The 21839-nt window shown below is 35.6% G+C and overlaps 1 pseudogene; it reads left to right on the top strand.

The window, feature by feature from the left end:
• The first annotated feature begins 260 nt into the window (after nt 1–260).
• Nucleotides 261–21798, top strand: LOC120123530 (annotated as a pseudogene).
• Nucleotides 21799–21839: the final 41 nt, after the last annotated feature.

The raw sequence follows: 21839 nt of genomic DNA, 5'->3' as shown, positions 1-21839 counted from the left end.
AGAAGAAAAAGACATCCCTTCCACCCAAAAAAGCTTTTTTCATTTTATGATTCTTGTTGCAGCATCGATTTGATGAATAGGACACGGATTTATATGGAAATGGATTATCTTATTTTCTTCAGAACTTAATCTACTCAATGAAGCTTTTGTGATGGGTGCTCTTGTCTTGGGCCTCAAAGATACAGTATTACGCTAGTGAGTTCCGGATTTCAGTTATGGTGCAACTACAAAGATGATGTTTCCGATTAGGAGAGATTATTATGGGGTGGTTCCTCATTGGATTTGTATTGCCTTTTCTTCTCTTGATAGGTATGCTTTCATAACTCCAATATCGTAGCAAAAATTTTCATTCGACATGTTTTTGTTGATAATGCTCATTGGAAATATGCTAGTTAGGTTATTCCACATGTATTGAGTGTTAAATCCACTAGTATTAAGTGTTAAATCCACTAATATTGAATATTAATTCTATGTTTAAATATAATTAAATTGTGATTTTGAAATGACTATTTTGCCCTCACTATTTAACCTGTAAATAGTGAGAAATTTCATTCATACCAAACAAACATTTGCTTTGAAATACTTTTATCTTTTGAGTGTTGATTGAGTTGAGAGAAGAGCAATACCACCAAGTTCACTCCAGTTTTCGGGTGTACGAATTCTTGGAGAGCCGTGTTAACCTCAGGGGAACAGTCCGCCTACTGCATCGATTACACACATCGGGGTGAATTCGTTTCTACGGCAGTGGTTTTTACCACGACACGGTTATCATTCTGATTGATTATTTTATTTAATATTTTCCAGTCAGTACTAACGCCTCATTTTGCAGCAGTCTATTTTACCAACAATTTAGAAATAAATTCTTTACTGCTGCATTTTAATTATGGCTTTGTCTAATATTTGCTCGTGTTGGACTCGAAATCCGAGTTCTCAACAGAGGCTTTGAAGAGTCGGTGTTGTTCATTCTAAATAGCAAGCTTTCTTTCAGTATTTCACAATTACATGCTTTCTGCCAAAGTAGAAGTAAAATGGTAGAAGTTGAAATGCCCAAGAAACCAAATACTGAACATGAGACAAGGGAATTAAAGGTATATGGCATAACAATATTAAAAGGTTTAAAATCTTATGCACGTTAGCCATTAAATTCATTATTGAACGTTTGTTTTTAACGTTGGTTTTAACCGTAGTAAATGCATGAAGTTAATGCATGAGATTAATGTATAATCATGTATGGTTTAAAGCATAGTTTTTGTTTTTCTTTTAAGCATGAATGTGTTATAATCATTATGGCATTATTGTTATGCTTTAATCATTGAAACGGTTGATTTATATTAAAGGTGTAAAATCAGGTATATACCTTTATATTTTTTTTAGATTGCCAACGTTATGAAACTACCATAATTGAATATTAGTGGTATATTCAATGCCTTGAAGAATGAAGGTACATAAGTTATAAAATTTATGATGGTAACTTATGTGAATAAATGTTTTTGACGTTTGTATTGTCTGCATTTATAAATGCACAATAATATATTAATCATGTGGTTTGAGAGATTAATATTAAATTAATACATCATCAAATTATGAATTGATGATAGTTGATATATGGGTACGAGAGATAATGCATGTGTGATATTTGGTTCATGTGGAGATATAAAATAACTTATTCCCATGTGGGGTAATATAGTTCCTGAAAACTAAGGTGAAAATAGTTATAAATATTTTTTACCGTACTAATAATTTTCTTTGAGAAATTTGTAAAGATACAGGAAATGTGTAATATTTGGAGAAATATGGAGCTGGTAAAACTGAAATGAGAAGATTTTCCAAAATCAAATAGTTGTTAAATTCGATTTGATTTCCACAATCTCTTGAAGATAAGAAACCAAAATCCTAAAGATAAGGATCTTGTCACTATCAAATTATTGTTAGTAAATTAATTTCGTGACTAATCATGTATATTCTTCATTTGACTTCAGAAGATTCAAAAGAGATGATGGTTCAGATGCAGAGATTGTCACGATGGATTTTGGGATCATGCTGATTAAAAATGATGATGCAAAGGCTGAAGTAGCATGCATGGTGAGGATGAATAAGTCTATTTGGAAATGATGATTCTACTTGCGATGTCAGATTATTTAGACTTGTTTCCTGTTAATTCATGCCTTTTAAATACATGAATTATATTGCATGAGCCTTTAAGTTAGTCTTTTAAACTTAGTGGAAATATTGTGAAATGAGATAAACCACTAGTTAAGACTAAAATAGTGAAAAACCACTAGCAAATACTAAGGTAGTGCTACTAAGGATAAGGTAGTAGTGCAATCCCAAAATATATATGCTTAATAAGATACTATTGTGAGTAAAAGTATCAAACATAATTGTTTAAAGAGATCTTATTTAAAGAAAGAGAAAATCTATAAATAATTTATTGGAAAGTAGTGTGATGAGTATGAAGTGCATGTCTAGGATTAGTTCTATGAAGACTTGGTACTTAAGCGTGCCTAGTGCACCACCTCTCTTTCATAGAAACCTACCTGGTGCATTGTTCATTTCTATGCTCACTATTCTAATTGATAAAATACTATGACAAGAACTCTTTAAACTTAGTGTAGAAGTTAAAAGAGTAGAGATTAATTTGGTTGAGTGAAATATCAAACTTAGTCATAGTAAATAAAATATGTGATGATCTCTTTAAGGTTAATATGTTGAATATCATGAATGAGAATATGATAGACAATATTGCTACTAAAAGTGTGTTGTAGCTATTAAATCTCTTTAAGTGATTTTCCTAAGTAGAGGAAAGAAAAGAGATTATCTATTTCATAATGGTTTATGCATTTTAATCTTAATGATCTTTAACTTCTCAAAACTTTGAGAATATAATTATGTGTAAACAAAACTTGAGTTTGTTAAAATATAGTTTTATGGCTAAAACTCATAACAAACTTTACTCTAGTATGATTGAGTATTTGTTTACACGTTTTACAAGACACTTATGGATATCCTAAAATGTTAGAAATGTGGGGGTGTCTTAAAATGTAGATTAAATGCATAAACTTAAATAGAAAATATTCTATAAACTTCTTCTAGTATTCCTGCTAGGTCTTCTCAAGAAATTGATTTCGAGACTAGAAGAAGTAAAAGGCTATTTGGACCAAATTTTATCACTTCATTTATTTTTGAGATAAATGATTTAGACTCTCTCTGATCATATAGCTTAAATATTATATGAGGATCTTAAAAAGGCTATAAGATCTATCGACTAGTTCTAGAAAAGCAATATTAATGATGAACTAGAATCGATAATGTCTAATCATACTTGGGATTAGTTGACTTGCTTAGAGGATTTAAACCAATCTGTAGCAAATAAATCTTCCGGAAGAAAATGAGACCAGGTGGTTTGATCCAATGGTACAAGGCAAGGCTAGTTGTCAAAGGGTTCACTCAAAAGTTTGTTTTAGACTACTTTGATTCTTACTCTCCCGTTATGAACATCTCAACGATCCGTGCATTATTTGCACTAGCCTCCATTCATAAGTTGTGAGTACATAAAATGGATGTTAAGACTGCATTTTTGAATGGAGATCTAGATTAAGAAATCTAGATGAGGAGATCTATATGGGAACACTGGTACAAGAAATTTTATAAAACTATACTTAGTTTTGGTTTTTTTGTGAATGGTTCGGATGCTTGTGTGTATTCGAGGATGTTTGGTACTGATTACGTCATCATAAGTTTTGTATGTTGATGACATGTTGATTTTCAGTTCTAACATTGAGTCCATTAACAAACCAAAAAGTTTCTTGTCCATTAAATTTGAGATGATGGATTTGGGAGAAGTCAATGTAATCTTAGGAGTCAAAATTACCAAAACTGAAAAGGGATTTTCTTTAGGTCAATCACACTATCTTGAAAAAGTGTTAAAGAAATTTGACAGTTTTGATATCGTCACAGTTCGAACCCTTGTGACCCTAGCATATATCTCTTTAAGAATAAAGGAAGTAGAGTTTCCCAAAACAGAATATGCTAAATTAATCGGAAGCTTAATGTTCTTAATGAACTATACTCGGCTTGATATTGCTTATGTTGTGAGTAGACTGAGTAGATATACTCATAATCCAAGTGGTGAGCACTGAATTGCTCTTAAACGCTTACTGAAGTATCTTAAGGGTACTTTGGATTGGAAACTTGAGTTTGTTGGCTTTCCTACGGTACTGAAAGGATATTGGTTTCTGATAATGATGAGGCAAGCTCTACGAGCGGGTATGCTTTTACTTTAGGTGGAGCAACAATCTCGTGGAAATCATCAAAGCAAACTTGTATTGCTCGTTTTACCATGGAGTCAGATTTTATAGCTCTTGACCTAGCTGGGCAAGAAGCCAAATGGCTCAGAAGCTTGTTAGCAGATATTTTTTTGTGGGGAAGACCGACTCCTCTGATTTCTTTATTGTGTGATTCACAAGCTGCGATATATGTGGCTAAAAATCAAACTTACATTGGTAAGAAAAGACACATTCACATAAGACATGAATCAATTAGACACTTAATAAAGAATGAAGTGCTCTCTTTAGAGTATGTGAAGTCGGAAATGAACCTAGCATATCCACTTACCAAAGGGTTAAGTAGGAAGCTGGTCCTAGATTCGTCGAGGGGGATGGGTCTAAAACCCATTGGTTGAGGAATTCATAGTGGATACCCAACTTAGTTATCTAAGTTCCATGTGGTCAAACGAAGCCATGGAAAGACTCATAGTGCACATTCCTACTGCCTATCCCTATGATGAATAATGTGCATGCCCAGGATGAGCTTAATTGCTCTTAATAAATTCATAGCCTAGGCTTTGGGTGGTCTTAGTGAGAAAGACTTGATGAATTTATCAATTTTGGCTTAATATCTATTCTTAATAAGTTCATAACCCAGAGTTGAGTGGGTAGTTCTAATCGCCAAGGACTGGATGAACTTACCGCTTGAAAGGATGAGTTTTATTAAACTCTTAATGAATTCAAACCCAAGAGTTCCTAGTGAGAAAGACATATTGAATGGGAGTTCCTAGTGAGAAGAACATATTGAATTCACCGAATTATGAGGTTGAATATTTATTCTTAATGATTTCTTATCCAGAGTTTGGGTGGTTCATTTTTAATGAACTTGAAGAAAGTCACCATACCCTTTGTAAGGTTGAGCTATTATAAAAGCTCTTAATTATTTCATAGCTCAGTTTGAGTGGTTTATGTTGAGATAAACTTGATGAAATAACCTATGTAAGTGAGAAGGATTAGCCACCTTCTATGAAAAACGTTGGGCTGTTTTTCTAGTACACTTATTAGAATCCTGAGGAAAGAGAGCTATATATATACACTTTTGTATATATTTTTTGTAGACACATCGAGAACTTTGGTGGATGAAGGGGTTAGTTGTGTGTTATGAGTTTACCCCAATCTTAGAATGTGTCAGACTAGTTTCACTTATCTAAGAGAAGGATTGCTCATAGTCACTATGCACTAGTTCCAGATACGTTCACTAGTGCTTAAGCAACTAATCTCGCTATTGCTCTTCTCATGTTTTAACTTCATTGCTCTCATCTTTACGAAAAAATTCTTTCGCATTAGTGGGGAATGTTGATAATGCTCATTGGAAATATGCTAGTTAGGTTATTCCACTAGTATTGAGTGTTAAATCCACTAATATTAAGTGATAAATCCACTAGTATTAAGTGTTAAATCCACTAGTATTGAATATTAATTCTATGTTTAAATAGAATTATATTGTGATTTGGAAATGACTATTTTGCCCTCACTATTTAGCCTATAAATAGTGAGCAATTTCATTCATTTTAATCATACCAAGCAAACATTTGCTTTGAAATACTTCTATCTTTTAAGTTTTGATTGAGTTGAGAGAAGAGCAATACCACCAAGTTCACTCCAGTTTTCGGGTGTACGAATTTATGGAGAGCCGTGTTAACCTCGGGGGAACGGTCCACCTACTGCAGCGATTACACACATCGGGGCGAATTCGTTTCTAAGGCAGTGGTTTTTACCACGACACGGTTATCATTCTGATTGATTATTTTATTTAATATTTTTCAGTCAGTACTAACGCCTCGTTTTGCAGCAGTCTATTTTACCAACAGTTTTCGTATTAGAGAATATAATGTGGATCTGATTCCTTATCAAAGTATTATCAATTGAAGATAATCAGAACTGCAGAATGTTTTCATATCCGTAAATGAAATGTTTTGTGAATATCTACTGATAGTCTAAGAAAGCAGTACAAAAAGATAACTTTTTTATGAATGCCTCGTAATGTGATTATGCATTCAGCTTGAAGAGTTAGCTAAGGGAAAACCTGTCAAATTCTAAAACAAAAATGGGAAACTGTGAACTATTTTATTTTATTTTTTTCCTTTTCCTTTTGCAGCTGCTTTGCTAAATCGGAGTTTGATATCTCTGATTGATCTGGTAACCTTTCTCCTAATTCAATATGCAGCTCCAGAAATAGGTAAACCGTCTAAACTTTTCCTGTTTTCTGTCTTGCAATGTAGATTAACAAAGGATTATTTCTGGACTGAGGTACATTTCTTTAATTTTTCAGCAAGCAGTTTTTTCGAACAGAACTTAAGTTCTCTCTTCATTTGAATTCTCACTTCCTTTAATTACAATCAATAATGTGCAAGCAGTTTTTTCGAACAGAACTTATGTTCTCTCTTCATTTGAATTCTCACTTCGTTTAATTACAATCAATAATGTATGTGATGTAATGAAATTGTTATTTGTTTAAATCTGAATTCAGTTAACAGCCAACCAAGAAGTCAAAGATAATGTAAAATCTTGATGGTTTTATATTCAAAACTTTCAGTGTTTATAGCCAATCAAGCTACGGTTTTATATTCAAACCTTTGGAAGGTGTAAGGATCAAGTGATAAATCATATTCTTGATTGCATTCCTTTAATTATTTCATTAGTTCTTACTTGCATTTTTATTCATGCCATAAACGACTAAAATCAGATCAGAAATTACATTCTCTAAGGCTAGAATTTCTAAGCAAGTATTTTTGGTGTGTGATAGGTTTTCAGTTTCAATGGCAATCCCTTTTATCATGGTATACCCTTATCTTTTCGTCGGTAACTATTCTAGCACATTCCATATTTTACATTGTTTGGATTGTGAATGGAGACCAATGGAGCATTTCTATGCTCAATGGGAAAAGCTAATTGGTTTCGAAAGGTAATAACACTTGAATTAAGATTTATGTTTTCTTTCTATATAAATTCATATTAATATGAGATGAATTTTGCAGAGATCAGTCTTCGAGCTTTCCATCTGTAATATATTTCTTGGTAGTTGGTAGTACAAATATTAGCAGCTTTAGTTGCGTTATTTGAAATACGAGATAGTAGATTTGGCATGGATTCACAGAGAGATGCATTTTGGGAGGATCTATATTCCTTTGTAATGCAGATTGGTTTGTTATGCAGTACAATATATATTCTGTTTTCTTTATATGTCATTAACTTTTGGATTTACCTTTCTTTTCTTTAAAAAAATAAGTTACTTAACACTTTAGTTAATAATCAGTAAACATCCTAGTTCAATAGGCCATGAGCCTTCTTGTTTGTTTCTGGAAGCACCAAAACTTAATGCTTTCTTCTTGGTTGTCCAGTGTGTAATGAATCCTTTACCGACACCGTTACATTTAGCTTACGTGATTGTCTAAGAAAGTCATGACTTTGAGTTCAATCCAGTTTTATTATTAAGAAAGTCAACCGGTACTGTTTGGTATGAGTTGTTAGTCAAAACAATATACAATTTCGGTCTTTTATCTTAAATTACTCGAGTTATTTGACCATGTTTGATGTAATCAATTGTTATTGAGTTATATTGTTGATTTCTTCTGTTCCTATAGTTACATACACATTAGAATTTGACTTGAAACTATCTTCCTATTTCCTTTTATTTGAAGGTTCCCATTCAGGGTTTTATGCTGCTTATTGTTGCCTGCTGTACAAGTTGTTCCGGAATCAGTCATCCCTCTTGGGCTTCTTACCATTTTTTATTTGTAGTAGTATTGGACTTGTTGATTGGTCTTTAACAAGCAACTTTCTTGGCCTTTTCAGGTAAGCATTTTCAAACTCCTATGACAGATATCAGATTACGTTTTCACATTAGTTAACTTTTAATGTTAACTGGCTCATTGATTGATTTAATATTTTTTGGGTCTGATTTTGAAGGTCCTGGAGGTACCTTTTGTTATATGCTGGCTTGAACGTCATCTTGCTCTCTATATACCAACTCCCTGTTGAGTATTCTGGGATCTTTGGGTGGCTAGCTAATTTCGTTGGATTCTATAAGATATCTGCTAAGTCGGAGTGGCCGGAAATTTGTTCTGGTCTTTCTCTTTTTGTCTTTTATGTCATTGTGAGTATAACTTACTGCTAAACTTCTGAGCTACTGTTTCCATTCTGTAACTCCTAACTTTTTTGTAGCTATCTTGGATTAGATGTGATCTTCTAGAAATGGATTTCATCATGTCGATGAGAGCAAGCAGCTTGACTAAGCAACTTCTTCCTTCAAAGCATTCTCTATTCGTGAATCGAGGTATTTAATGTGGGAGGTTACCCTTCAAAGCACATTTTTGGTTGGTTTTGGTTTTGAAAATTTCACGGAATGGAAAAATGTAAACCATGCACACATTGATTCAGTAAGGGTCCAAATACTTGGAAAGGAGGACCTACCATCATTAAATAAAATAATAACAATTGTTCGAGCTGAAGAAGGAAAAAGAGGAGTTATGATTGAAAATAGTCAGGTGGAAGGGTCAGCCTTCGTTACAAAGGTTGTAAGTGAAAAAAGGTTTGGGGGCTCGGAACAACCAACCAGTGAAGACAGTAAATAAATTGAATTCACAAGGACACTCAACAAAGACTCTCTTTGGTGCACATGTTGCAAAAAACCTCTCCATAATGAGGAAAAATGTTGGAAACTCCATGGAAGGCCACAAACAACAAATAAATTTTTTTAACTAAAAATGAGCAACCAAAGGGACAATGGCAAACACACATAGCAAAGTAGCAAAGTGGAGAGCAATCCTCAAGAATTACCTATTGAGTTACATATGGAAGAGATTGAGAAGCTAAAGAGTCTGCTAGGATCACTGGAAAAACAGTCTTCAACAGATACTTGTAGTTTAGCATTTTTAGGTATATCCTCTTCTCAAACTTCTAAAGTTTCGGATATACCCACCAAAAGGTCTTGGATCATTGACTCAGGAGACACAAACCATATGACTCACTCCTCACAAACTTTACCTCATATACACCTTGTCCTAGTAATAAAAGAATAACTATTGTTGATGGTTTGGTAATTACAGTGGCTGGTCAAGGAGATGTTGTTGTAAGCAAAACCCTCACCCTTGAAAATATCCTTTATGTTCCAAAGTTGTTTATTAATATTCTCTCTATCCAGAAAATTATCAAAGAGCTTGGTTTGGAAGTTTTACCAATGCAATGTTTAAGTTGGAGTATAAACAGAGCCCAGGTGATCATACTCTGTTTGTAAAACACTTGAATTCAGGGGGAGTAACAGCCTTGTTGGTCTATGTAGATGACATTATAGTGACAGGATATGATTTGGAATGAATGGAAGATTTGAAGACATGCCTAGTAAAAGAATTTGAAGTAAAAAAAAGTTGAAATACTTCCTAGGCATCGAAGAAGCACATTCTCGGAAAGGAATCTTCATATCTTTGCAAAAATACATTGTTAACTTGTTGACAGAAACAGGAAAGCTGGGATGCAAACCAACAGAGACTCTTATAGAGGTCAACCAAAGACTTGGAGATGCACTAGGAGAAGCATATGTTGATAAAAGTTCTTATCAGAGGCTAGTGGGAAAGCCCATATACTTGTCTCATAATAGGTCGGATATTACCTATGCAGTTGGTGTGGTAAGTCAATTCATGCAAAACCCCAAAGAGTCACATCTTAGGGTTGTATACCAGATCCTACAGTACTTGAAGGGAACGCCAGGCAAAAGAATCTTATTTAAAAAAGGGGAGAAGCTAACTCTTGAAGCCTATACTAATGCAAATTACGCAAGGTCTATAATTGATAGAAGATCAACTTTAGGCTATTGCACTTTCCTAAGAGGCAACCTTGTGACTTGGAGGAGTAAAAAACATAATGTTGTGGCTAGATCTGATGCATAGGTTGAATTTAAGGCAATGCCACTTGGAATTTTTGAATTTTTATGGCTAAAAATTATTTTGGAAGATCTAAAAATCAAGTGGGAAGGTTTAATGAAGCTATATTGTGATAATAAGTCTGTTATCAATATTGTACACAATCTAGTGCAACATGATCATACAAAGCATATTGAAATTGACAGACATTTCATAAAATAGAAACTTTACCGTGGCCTGATTTACACTCCCTATGCGTTCACTAATGGCCAACTAGTAGATGTACTTATCAAAGGATTATTTGGGAAGTGTTTTCAGAAGTTAATAAGCAAGCTGAGAATTGATGATATCCACTTTCCAGCTTGAGGGAAGTGTTAGATTTCAGTTTCCTAAATAGAGAAATTTGGTTGTATTGGCTAAGATTATGTAAATATGTTAGTGATTTAGGTCAAACATTCTTAGAATCAGTCTCTTTCCTAGTTTAAGAGTTTCCTAACTTAGTCTATCTCTGTATATCAAGTGTAAAATTCTTATTGTAAATAATCAATCGAATCAGGTCATTGACAGTTCACATGCCTATTCCGATCACGGTACCTAGAATTAACCTATTCATTTTCTCATTGATTTTATTTTTGTTTGATCTTGCAGAGAGAAAGATAGGATCTTATCTGAATGCTATTGGTGAGAAGTTTCTTTTGATATATCGACCATGTGGAGCTTATATTGTCTTTCTCACGATCCTTCTTACAGTTTACGTAGTAACACCTAACTATTCTTCATTTGGTTACCTATTCTTCCTTCTAATGTGGATCGCTGAACAACAACTCCTAGGGAAGACGGTAAAGCGCCTTTGGCTACTCCTGAAAGTTTATGCCATTGCAGTGTTTGTGTTCATTTGGGTTAAGTGCGTTTTCTTGGCTTCAGGAATGGTTGTCAGGGTTGGTTAAGCTTTCTTCTGCCTTTGGTTATAACCCAGAAGCTTCAATGTTATATAACATTTGGGAGTCCTTAGCTGTATTAATTGTGGTGCAGCTACATAGTTATGAGAGGAGGCAAAGCGAAAACTTTGCGCCAAGGCATGACGTGCCAGAAACTGATGGTTTTAGTTTTCTCAAGCGCCATCTAATTTGGCATAGTGAAAAGATACTATATCTTGCTGTATTTTATGCATCTTTGTCTCCGATTAGTGCATTCGGGTTTTCCTATCTTTTTCGGATTAGTCATTTGTATGGTTTTGTCAAAAAACTCTCAGATCCCTTCGAAACTCCTAGTTTATACAGTATTGCTTGTGACGATTGAGTATCCTTTTCAGATGTGGGGTTACCAGGCTGAGATGTTCCCTGGTCAAAAACACTATTCGGTTTCATTTTTTCTCGGCCTGCAGGTGTATGGACCTGGTTTCTTCGGTGTAGAATCTGGCTTGAGAGGAAAAGTGCTGATTATTGTTACGTGTATTCCGCAGCACAATGTCTCTCGATGGTTTGAAAAGATGCCTTGCAACTTTGAAAATGAAGGATGGTTACAGGACTCTTGTGATTTGTTTATTGCAACCAAAATAGCCTCAAATGAAGCCACCGTTTTTACCAGAGGAGAATTTTTAGATGCCAATCTGCTATTAAGCAAAATGAAAAAGTCCAGAAGCTATTCATGTCCATCTCTTAAGACTAGCTTTTCTCGAGGCATGGATCCTGTAGGAGGTATTGAAGGCAGAAACTGTACAAACAGGCGTTCACAGTGAAGTTCCTACAATAACCTTAAATGGAAGAGAAAGCAAATTCTTGTCTTGAAAAAGGAGAGGTTGGCAATGCAAAAGTCTAGTCTGAAAGTTTATATCAAGTTCTGGGTAGAGAATATGTTTAATCTGTTTGGGCTCGAGATTAACCTGATTGCGTTGCTTCTTGCCAGCTTTTCCGTGTTGAATGCTATATCTTCGCTTTACATTCCATCTCTTGCTACTTGCATTCTTTTGCACCGGGACATCATAAGTAAATTATGGCTATTGTTTGTTTTTTTGTTTGCCTCTGTTATCACCCTTGAGTATATGGCCTTTTTTTCTGAATCTTACTTCTTGGATGCATCTTTACCCGACTAAGCCTGAAGTGCTTTGCGATGACTGTTGGAGAAACTCCCATATCCATTTTGACTATTGCCAAAAATGTTGGCTCGGTATCTTTCTATGAAATACTCTGCATAGTCAGGTAGGAGACAAAATTACTTAATATATATACATATGATATTTGAAACTCAAAACAAGCTAGTTGAATGGTTTTTATTTCTGTTTGAAGTATCATAAGAGAGGATACTCATATACATATATATATATATATATATATTCTGTATACAGATGAGTAATCAGATTGCTTCAAAGGCGTAAAGAATTTATATTCGTGAAGTACTCTTTTATAGGAGAAAGCAGTTTCTAGATGTGATAATTAGTCAACCATTTTTTGTTTCATTGTTGCATTATAATCTTATGTTTAATTTACCTTAACGGTGAAGCTATTTAACCAAAACCTTTTGCAGGTTTCGCAGTAGATCATCCCAGAATGCTTATCAGTTATTATGCTGTTTTCATGTTTTCTTGTCTTAAACTTCATGCGGATCGCTTGTCAAGTCTCTCGGGGTTTCAGACATATAAACAAATGATGTTTCACTCAAAAGAAGTATCTGGTCTGAGTGATCTCTCATTTGAAACAAAAGTCTTGTGGACATTTCTTGACTACCTGAGGCTTTATAGTTATTGTCACTTACTGGATCTTGTGCTTGCTTTGATTTTGATCACTGGAACACTAGAGTATGATATTCTTCACCTCGGATACCTTGAATTTGCGCTAGTTTTCTTCCGGATTAGGCTTCAAATACTAAAGAAGAAGAATAGTATCTTCAAATTCTTGCGGATTTACAATTTTGCTCTTATTGTACTTAGCCTTGCATACCGGTCTCCTTTTCTAGGCGGTTTTTGTGAGGGGGAGTGTGAAATAGATCAGATCAACAAAGTGATCGGGTTGCATAAATACGGATTTCAAGTTACATCCAGATTTGAATTTGTTGAGGTTATAATATTCATTCTGATCTCACTTCAGTCATACATGTTTTCATCCTTGGAGTTTGACTATGTATCAAAATATATTGAAGCAGAAAAGATTGGTGCTTTAGTTCGTGAGCAGGAGAAGAAGGCTGCTTGGAAGACTGCACATTTGCAACAGATACGTAAATCCGAGGGGCAAAAGCGCATGTGTAATCTACAAGTTGAAATGATCAAATCAGAGATGCTCAACTTGCTCATCCAACTTCAAAGTATGAGCACAATTAATTGTGGTGACACCTTTCCTGAAAGCAAAATCAAGAGAAACTAGAATTTTTCAGTAAACTCAAATCTTTCTCAAACTACACCCGAAAAACGGGATGCCGATTTGTCATTTACTCATGATATGAATGGATCTCCTATAAGTGAAAGAACCGGAGTTCTGTCTGTAGAGGACTCCAGACAGCAGTCAATCGATTCACTGTTCGAGATCAATGAACTACAAGATACAGTTAACGATAACACGTTCCTTAATTCCCATTCAAGGCCTCAGGAAAAATACTTAGGCAAGAGAAGCCAACTCGCGTCAGCAGTACAACTGATGGGTGATGGAGTTTCACAGGTGCAGTCTCTTGGTAGTATGGCAGTCGTGAATCTAGTGAACCTCTTGAACATTAAACACGAAAAAGAGGATTTATTTGATAATACTTAGGCAAGAGAATGATTTTGGTATTGAACATGTTGAAAAAACACATTCGATGGTATCTGATACTGATAGGAACATGTTTAATGTTGCACGCCGGCAAATCAGGATCATATCCCACGATATTTGGGACCAAATGAGATCAAATAACAATGGTGTTTGTTACTGTTGCTTTATATTGATTTTCCTATGGAATTTTAGCTTGCTTTCCATGGTTTATCTGTTTGGTCTTCTTATATGCTCTCTGCGTAAATACCGGTCCAAGCCACATGTTCTGGGTTATTATGCTAATTTACACCGAGGTCTGTATTTTGCTTCAATACTTGTACCAAATTATCATCCAACATATCGGGATGATTTTAGAAGCAGGGTTGATTCTGGATTAGGGGTTTCCGGCATTCAAGAACATGTCATCTTTGTGATCAGCCATTGGCCTCTATTTTTAGTGTATTTGTTTACTCTCTTACAGTATGCCATAACTACCAGTGATGGAGAATGGACAGCGGCAGCTGAGTTCAGCTTTACTACAGAAAGTCAGTACCAGGAAACGGCTGCATATGATTTTGGATTTATCAAGAGAATAAAGAGACTGCTTTTACGTATAAGGAACACAACAGAAGTGTTGATTCGAAACCTTACAGGTATTGGATATCATTGACACGAGAATCTGAAACTCCTCCCTTACTTTGCGCAACTATCTATGGAAGTCAACTTACCATCTGGAGATGACATTCAACCTGAGACAACTGAATCAAAAATGAATAAGTTGCTGCAGATTCTGCATGATAGAAGATGCAGAGACAACCTCAATATGTATCCTGCAAGTAGGGTTCGAGTTCAAAGCATTGAACGAAGTCTGGAAAATTTTAACGTTGCCCTGGTTGTTTTCGAGGTGTTATATGCCTCCCCTACAGAAGGTTCTTCCGTCAAAGAATGGAAAAGGTCGTTAACTCCGTCTGCCGATGTAACCAGTGAGATTCTAGAAGCTTACCATGCTGATATTTTTAGAGAAATACGGTTCCCTTACACAATACTTTCGGTAATCGGTGGAGGTAAGAAACAGATAGACCTATACGCCTATGTATTTTGTGCAGATTTAGTCGTCGTCTTCTTGGTGGCAATTTTCTATCAAGCAGTCATAAAAAATAACAGAGAGTTCCTCGAAGTTTATCAGCATGAAGATCAATTCCCGAAAGAGTTTGTATTATCTTAATGGTATCCTCTAAACACAGAATTTCCATTTGAGAAAACTTCGAGCGCTGCTTAAAATGAATCGATTTTTCAGTGCTTGTATGACTCAATTCGATCAATTATATAAACAAGCTTCTTATCGTAACAGAATTTTCGATGTCAAAAGTTATTTATTTACCATTGATGTTATGTTCATGTGTTGAGCATATTCGGGAAGTTGCCAACTCAGCATAGTTGGTTATCCAGCTCAGCAAGATTAGTTACTAGACTTAACAAACTTAACAAACTCAGCTGAGCTGTTAATGCTAATTCTGTTGCTATATAAATACAGTGTAGTGTATTATGAACGATGAATGAATAAAGCTTTTGGTTTACTTCTTCAATCTATTCTTTCAACATGGTATCTTTCGCCATTGGTCTTGGATTCTTTCAACATCATGGTTTAAATGGTTAAATCTCTGAAATGAATTAAAATTGGACTCTTGTTGCAGGTTATCTTTTTCTTGATAGTGCTGGATCGTATCATTTTCCTTGTTCATTTGCAACTGCAAAAGTTATATTCTATCTTTTCACACTTTTCCCCTTCACATACTCCGTCACGAACTATGCTTGGAAAATGGTGCCTTGACAAACATGCCGGGAAGTTTGCGCTTCGTGCTATCTACCTCACGAAGCTGATTTCTCTGGCTCTGCAGGCCATACAAATCCGATATGGGATTCCGCATGAAAGCAATCTGTACAGGCAATTCCTAACAAGTAGCATTTCTCAAACTAATTACTTGGGTTTCCGAATTTACGTGCTCTCCCATTCCTTTATGAACTCCATCGTGTACTGTTAGATTTGACTTGAAATTAAGTTGGCAAATTGGAAATTTCATCTTGGTTGGTGGCCAACTTATTGGAAATTTCATTTTGGTTGGTGGCCAAACTTTGAACATAGAATTTCATATTTTGTGGCTAACTTGTACACATTGGAAAATTCTTTGGTAGGTGGTCAAACTTTGAACATGAGATTTCCATATTTGATCCCTAAAATATTAGGTTATTTATAAGTTTAGTCCTTAAAACTCAACTATAAATAGGCCTAACTATTTCCATTAGAAAAATCCAAAAACAAGTTATCTCTTCCATTTGTTTTCTTCATTCTCTCACTTTGGGAATTCTACAGAATTTTATTTGTTGTAATATTTTGTTGATAGTGAAGTTATCATCCGGTGGTGCCCGAGGAGTAGACGCTATTCTCGTTGAACCTCATAAATTTGGTGTGTTCTCTCCTTTATTGAAACCCAGTTGTATTATATCCGGAATACATATTTTTCCATTGTTGAAAGGTGCAAAGGCTTGCAAATTTAACTTTTGCGAGCATTGTGTTCTAGGAAAGCAGAAGAGAGTGAAGTTTGGAACTACTATACATAATACAAAAGGTATTGTGGATTATATTCACTCAGATGTATGGGGTCCTTCAAAGACATCGTCTTTGGGAGAAAACCATTATTTTGTAACTTTTGTAGATGACTTTTCCAGAAGAGTTTGGGTGTATCCGATGAAGTCTAAAGATGAAGTGCTTCGAATTTTCCTTAAATGAAAAAATATGATCGAGAACTAGACTGGTAGAAAGATCAAACGTCTTAGGACGGATAATGGAGGAGAATATAAAAGTGACCAGTTCTTTGACGTTTGCCATGAGTATGGTATTGTTCGACACTTCACTATTAGAAATACACCACAACAGAATGGGGTGGCAGAGTGTATGAATCGAACATTATTGGAGAAAGTTCGATATATGCTGTCTAATGCTGGGTTAGGCTAGGCATTTTAGGCTGAGGCTGTGACATATGCTGGCCATCTCATCAATCGTCTGTCGTCATCAGCGATAGGAGGAAAAATACCATTGGAGGAAATCTGCTACTGATTATGATTTTTTACATGTATTTGGATCCACTGTTTATTATCATGTGAAGGAATCCAAGCTTAATCCGAGAGCAAAGAAGGCTTTCTTTGTGGGAATCACCCATGGAGTGAAGGGATTCCGCCTTTGGTGTTTAGACACCAAGAAGATAATTTGTAGCAGAGATGTTACCTTTGATGAATCTGCCCTTGTAAAGAAGGTAACAAATGAAGCTGTCCAGACAATTTGTACTCCACAGCAGGTGGAGCATACTCCAAAACAGATGGAGTTTTAGCAGACGATGATCCCAGAAGTTGATGCAGCTGATTCTTCAACTCCAATAGAAGAATCAGAAGATGAATAGGTTCAAACCCAAGAACCATTGGAGACACCAGAACCACTTGCAGTAATAAGGCCAAGAAGAGAAATTCGTAGACCTGTTCGATTTGTTGATATGGTGGCCTATGCTCTTCCAGTTGTTGTTGATGATATCCCTGTCACTTACCAAGAAGTAATACTAAGCTTGGAAAGTGATAAGTGAAAAAGTGTCATGGATGAAGAAATGAAATCTCTCCAAAAGAACAACACTTGGAAACTGACACAATTACCGAAAGGTAAAAGAGCAATTGGATGCAAATGGGTATTTGTAAAGAAAGATGAATCTTATAGCAAGAAAGATGTTCGCTACAAGGCACGGTTGATAGCTAAAGGCTACGCTCAAAAGGAGGGAATCGACTACAATGAAGTATTTTCCCCTGTTGTGAAGCATTCCTCCATTAGAATATTGTTGGCCTTGGTAGCACAATTGAATTTGGAGCTAGCTCAACTTGATGTAAAGATGAATTTCTTGCACGGTGATTTAGAAGAGGAGATCTATATGACTCAACCAGAAGGATAAAAAGATGGTGGTTGTGAGAAATGGGTTTGTAAGCTGAACAAATCGCTATGTGGATTGAAGCAATCTCCGAGGCAGTGGTACAAGCGATTTGATAGCTTTATAAGGAGGCAAAAGTACACTAGAAACAAATATGATCATTGTGTGTATTTGCAAAAGCTCAAAGATGGATCTTTCATTTATCTTCTCTTGTACGTTTACGATATGTTGATCGCTTCGAAGAATCAAAGGATATAGACAAATTAAAGGCTCAGTTGAATCAAGAATTTGAGATGAAAGATCTAGGTGAGGCCAAAAAGATTCTTGGTATGGAGATAAGCAGAGATAGACAGAGAGTGAAGTTTTGTTTAACACAAAAGCAATATCTGAGAAAGGTATTACAATGTTTTGGCATGAATTAAAATACCAAACATGTAAGTATCCCACTGACTTCTCATTTGAAACTTAGTTCTCAATTATCTCCTAAAACTAACGAAGAACGATAGTATTTGGAAAAAGTTCCATATGCTAATGCAGTTGGGAGCTTGATGTATGTAATGGTGTGTACACGTCCTGACATTTCACAAGCAGTTGGAGTTGTGAGCAGGTACATGCATGATCCTGGAGAAGGACATTGGAAAGCTGTGAAATGGATTCTAGGGTATCTCCAACAAACCGTGGATGTTGGTTTAGTTTTTGAACAGGATGAAACACTTGGTCAGTGTGTGGTTGGATATGTTGATTTCGATTATGCTGGTGTTTTGGATAAGCGTTGATCAACTACTGGGTATTTGTTTACTCTTGCTAAAGCCCCACTAAGTTGTAAGTCTACATTGCAATCTACGGTGGCCTTGTCTACTACAGAGGCAGAATACATGGCAGTTTCAGAGGCTGTAAAAGAAGCAATTTGGCTTAACGGGTTGATGGAAGACTTAAGAGTTGTTCAAAGTCACATTAGTCTCTATTGTGACAGTCAGAGCGCTATTCACTTAGCGAAAAATCAAGTCTACCATTCAAGGACTAAGCATATCGACGTGAGGTATCACTTTGTGCGGGAGATCTTTGAAGAAGGAAAGATTCTACTTTAGAAAATTGCGACATCAGAAAATCCTGCAGATATGATGACCAAGGTGGTAACAGTAATCAAGTTCAATCATTGTTTGAACTTGATTAACATCCTGAAAGTATGAACACCTTCGGGTGTGTGGCGCTTGTGAGCGCAATTAGAGGCACTACAAATTTGGGGAGTTGAAGAAGTTGAGTAGGCTTGATAATTTCAAGCCAAGGTGGAGATTTGTTAGATTTAGCTTGAAATTAAGTTGGCAAGTTGGAAATTTCATCTTCGTTGGTGGCCAACTTATTGGACATTTCATCTTGGTTGGTGGCCAAACTTTGAACATGAGAATTTCATATTTGGTGGTTAACTCGTACACATTAGAAAATTCTTTGGTAGGTGGCCAAACTTTGAACATGAGAATTCCATATTTGATCCCTAAAATATTAGGTTATTTATAAGTTTAGTCCTTAAAACTCAACAATAAATAGGCCTAAGTATTTCCTTTAGAAATCATCCCAAAACAAGTTCTCTCTTCCATTTGTTTTCTTCATTCTCACTTTGGGAATTCTAAAGAATTCCATTTGTTGTAATATTTTGTTGATAGTGAATTATCATCCGGTGTGGTGCCCCGAGAGTAGACGATATTCTCGTTGAACCTCGTAAACTTGGTGTGTTCTCTCCTTTATTGTTTTTTATTCGGGTTTTCCATTGTGTTTCAATATTCAATAGTTTGATAGGTTTATCCGCTGTGCAACCTTTGGTGGTTTTGATCTTGACATGTTAAGTCAATTTTGAAACTACGTCCGTATGGGAAATAACCCGATTTCCCTAACATGTACTTGATTGGTCTTGCACAACTACATCTTTAACCATGTATGATTGGTTGAAGGTAAGTCTATCATATATAAACTGCTTATGCATTGTTCATGTAAAACCCTGAAATATTTTTGTTCCTTGAAGAAACTTGCATGCTCAATCATTCTAATGTTAAGCTTTCTATGTAGTTGGAAGATATCTATGGAAGCTTGTTTCTTGTCAAATGCGATGCGGATCTAAATACCAAGAAGGAAAAAAACAGACAAAACTAAGTTTTGCAGTGGCATTTGCTTGTTCTTCATACTGATTTTTGTCATATGGGCCCCAATGCTGTAAGAATCTGAAACTATACATTTAGTTTTTGATGTTCCAATAATTTAAATTCCATATTTGTTGGAAGAATTCCATAGCATCAACCACTCATCTATACAGTTTGGGGAATGCTTGGGTTTTATTTCCACAGATGTACAGCAGTGGTAACCCAACAAACATTGCCAACCCCATCAGGGAAGCCAGTGTTCAGGTCAATATAGATACGAGTAGTGGAAGGCTTACATTGTTTGAGACCACTTTGTGTGAAAGGATATCATGTAACAAAGTAAAGCACAAACATCTAGATCTCGATCCGCAAGGCTACTTAGACAATTACAACGAAATAGACATTCAACTGATATGTTGCCAAGCTGATGCAAGCAAAGTATGGCTTGTTCCTCCGGTCGTCCAAATCCCGATTTATTGAATCTCTTCACCGGAGCATGGGAATTATTTTCTCTTGTCAATTTATGAGAGATAGACCGAAAGGGAAGGAAGTTGTGAACATCAGTTACTTGTTGAAGATGATGATCTTCCTACACCTGCAGAAGTAATGCAAGTTTAATGGAACTGCCAATAGTTTCAGGATCTTTAACATCTATCCAAAAATTACCGGGTTACCGTTCTCTGATTTGCGGTTTCTCGAACAGTCGGTGTGTCAATACACATATAAATCCACCCGGTGCTGATCATTTAGATTCATCATCAGTTATCTGTTGAGGTAACAGTAAACATGATAGTTTTTTACATGTTGATAAGGTTAGTGGGGATCTTATTCTCAATCATGGAAACCAGAATGGTGGTCTTTTAAGGACATTGATGTATTAAGTGGAACCGGATGCTTTGAGTTTGCCGGACCAGTGGCCATAATTGTATCTGAGGAAACACCACGTAAGTTCTATTAAGATCTACATGCAAAATACATATGATAGCTGTTCAACCATTTTATTTGGATTAACTTCTTTTTCTTTTTATTTATATATTAGTGTGTGATTGGATTCGATTGGTATGTTTGATCAGAGGGCATTCTTGGGGATACACTGAGCAAATTCAGCATTTGGGCTCTTTACATTACTTTTGTGCTGGCTGTTGGCCGTTTCATCAGACTCCAGTGTTCTGATCACAGAATGAGAATACAATTTGAGAACCTTCCTTCTTGTGACAGGTGCAAACACATATTTGGATTGATGCCCTTTTATTCTAGACATGCATGTATGTTCATGTATATATATTTTTATTCAATTTCACACCAGTGTCACACTAAATCGATGTTGTTTCCATTCGACGCGTATTTGTTTATGTACAGTGGATAAGGTAGTGATTTACGATGGCTTGAATACTAGGAAAAGAAATGATTAAACCGACGATTTATGATTTATCTCTTCTAATTTGGGCGAACAACTATTAGTCGGCGATGGTATAAAGCTCGGCGATGGAACAAGTTCTCTCCTTAGAGGAAAAAAATCTCATTGAAATCCCAAGGGATACTTTATCATATATCTTGAAAATATCTAAATTTGATATTTCTGCTCCTGTTCAAGTTACATATAACGGAATACTTTATGTTGATACAGGTTGCTTGCAATATGTGAGGACATATATGCAGCAAGAGCAGAGGGTGAGCTTGAGGTTGAAGAGGTTCTTTACTGGACACTTGGCAGCATCTATCGATCTCCACATATGCTGCTCCAGTACACTAAGCCTGACTAATTTTACATTTATCTCTCATCAATTGAACCCAGATTTAACAGTTAGATTCTTTTGAGATCTTATAGCAGAATTAACTCCAC

This window comes from Hibiscus syriacus, unplaced genomic scaffold (genome assembly GCF_006381635.1).
Source record: "Hibiscus syriacus cultivar Baekdansim isolate YM2019G1 unplaced genomic scaffold, ASM638163v2 tig00110393_pilon, whole genome shotgun sequence".
Classification (NCBI taxonomy): domain Eukaryota; kingdom Viridiplantae; phylum Streptophyta; class Magnoliopsida; order Malvales; family Malvaceae; genus Hibiscus; species Hibiscus syriacus.
The sequence above is the reverse complement of the archived record's forward strand: the minus strand, read 5'-3'. Positions and strand labels throughout refer to the sequence as shown.